The sequence below is a fragment of the Carlito syrichta genome, unplaced genomic scaffold (genome assembly GCF_000164805.1).
Source record: "Carlito syrichta isolate Samal-C Ts95f unplaced genomic scaffold, Tarsius_syrichta-2.0.1 Scaffold92603, whole genome shotgun sequence".
Lineage (NCBI taxonomy): Eukaryota > Metazoa > Chordata > Mammalia > Primates > Tarsiidae > Carlito > Carlito syrichta.
The window spans coordinates 45,189-47,799 of record NW_007036699.1 but is presented as its reverse complement, the minus strand read 5'-3'; the positions used below and the strand labels follow the sequence as shown (position 1 = coordinate 47,799).

The following is a 2,611-nucleotide window of genomic DNA, read 5'->3' as shown; positions in this document are numbered from 1 at the left end:
ATGGAGGCCGCGGTGGTGGCAGTGCCCCTCCCCCAGGCGACTGCTGTGTCTGCGCTGCAGTGGCTGTCCAGACTGCTGCCATGCCCCAGCAGTGGCAACGGCCGAGCTCCATGTGAAGAGCAGGCTGTGATGTTGGGGTCCGCAGCCCCTGGGGAGAGAGCCAGAGATCCACTGCAGTACTCCTTTGCAGAGGGTTTCACAGACCAGGTTACCCTGTTGCCATCTTGCTGGAAGTCCTCTTTTTTATTTTTTAAAGAGAATTCATACAGCCATTAATTATACAGAGCCATGTCTCATTGTTCTTTTCTTTCCACTTAAGAAATTAGAATACACCATGATGAGGATGATAGTGCCAAAACAAGATTACTGGCTTATCATCTAGGGTACAAATACACACTTAATCATTTGACACTTAAGTGAGCACAAAGCATGATTTAACATCTTTGCCTTCATCATACATAGTCCAGGGAGGGGAAGACTGCATGGTTTTCCTTGGCAGGGAAGGTGTGCACCCCATAGTCCTGCTGTGTTATGGGAAGATTAGCCCATGTTCTGTGTGTTACCATATACCCGAGGATGGGTGTTCTTCCAATCATCCCACTCCCGAGCTCTGTGGAGTGCTCGCTCATCATCCTCTTCCTCCTTCTGTTCTTGATCTTCCTGTTGTTGAGCTGCTTTTTTGAACTCCTCTGTTGTTGCCTTGGCTATTCCCTGATCTGGTAATTCTCCATATTTCTGATGCTGATCATACCAGTCACTCACTGTCATAGATGCCAGACTTGGATAACCAGCTCCAAATACTTTGGCTTGGGCCTTGTCCCGCCTGAGAATGAAGGGTATCATTGGTGGCCTCTCTTGACGGAATAAGTTAGAAGTTGATGCCTCTCTTGAAGAGTCTTTTTCTCTTAGGATCTTCCTCTCCTAGTCGATGCTTTCAATCTCTTCTAAGCTGATACTAATCCACCTCTGAAGGTGAAGGAGATAATATTCACAAACACGCTCATCATCTGCTTGACCACTTTCCACAGCAGATTTCAGTGAGGACAACCTATGCTCCAAATCTTTCTTCTGCTTGTATCTCTCTATTTTAACCTGTCTTTGAGATTCTGTAGAAATGAGGCTAGGATAGGCCATGGAGGAACTAGCAGTGTTATTTTCAGCGGAGTTGTTCCTGGTTTTGGGCAACTGAAACTCTGCCACATGATAGTAATGGTACTGAGTTAAGTAGTTTATAAAGTGTTCTCGAGTTTGCTGTAAATGATCTAGATGCTTGCCAGGGTTGACTTGTTTCATGCTGAGGGCTCCTTGAAATGCTGGCACCATCGGGTACTTCAGGTCGGTGGAAGCAATCTCCTCCAAATCTTCATTTCGACTGAACAAGTCCAGCTAAGATAACATTTCGGCAGCCTTCTCAAGGAAGTCTAGTCCTTTGAACACCTTACTCTGGACTATCTGGGAACCAGTGGGTTCAGCCATTACTTCTACTTCCTCCAGAAGCTGTTTGCCGGTTTCAAACAGCTCGGGGAGCCGCAGCAGCTGTAACTCGTCTTCAGCAGCTGCCATATTGGGGGACAGAGGATCTTCCTCCTCTTCTAAGAACACCTGTTGTATCAGAATAGGGCCTCATACTTATGACCTCATTTAATGTTAACTACCTAATTTAAGACCCCATATGCTAATATAGTTATATTACAATGTACTTGGTGTTAGAGTTTCGGTATATGTATTTTGGAGGATCAAAATTCAGGCCAAAATATATATCACTGGTAAATCTGATTGGCATTGGTAAATGGGAGCCCATGTTGTTTGGGCCCTTGTATAGTTTTGATTTGCTGCTAGGTCACTTCATTTTGTGGGTATCTTGCCAGCACTGGGTTGGCTGCTGGCAGGGTAGGCTAACATCAACTGGCTGAGTCATTTTACTACTTGATGCAGTGTTAATGTAAGATACGAAGATCTTCACATTTCATGCCCACTCCATATGTCTAGCAACATCCTTCTACCCTAGACCTTTCTGTTGCCAGTCTTTCTATCTTTTCTTTCTAGACCAAGTCAATAACCTCTTCTGTATCCAATCTTGTTTGCTAGCCTCCTGATCCAGCACGCTCAGAATTCAGTACCAAGAGATTTCCCCTGGGCTGTATTGGGGCAGATCAGCTAGATCTTGCAGTTTCTTTGTGGTATTATCCCTTTCTTCTCTTGGTTGATCCTATATGTCCCTGACTGGGTTGTGCTGTGACTTAACCACATTTATAAGCCTGATGTTAGGAGAGGAGGTATAGCAATTCCTGATGGGACACCACTTCTATAGTCTTTCTGTACTTAAAGGGAGGGCTTGGTCTGTTGCAGTGTCAGAAGGTTCAGAGACATCTTAAAAGCCAAAATATTTGGAGGCACCTGCTCAGAATTCCTATCCTATGTGTCAAAGCCGTTGATTTTCCAACTCTGGTGTAACATACCTACCTTGATTAAGCATAAAGCTATCACTGAAGTTTAGCCCCTGTGACTACAGAACCCTGGAATTGATCTCCAGATTTTTCTGCTTGCCTTTGCAAGAGATGGAGATCTCTTTGCTCTTATTGGTTTCAATGATTTGTCAGTTGCACTTATC

The 2,611-nt window shown here is 44.6% G+C and overlaps 1 pseudogene; it reads right to left on the bottom strand.

Moving 5' to 3' along the window:
* Nucleotides 1-540: 540 nt before the first annotated feature.
* Nucleotides 541-1,563, bottom strand: LOC103262416 (annotated as a pseudogene).
* Between the last annotated feature and the right edge of the window lie 1,048 nt (nt 1,564-2,611).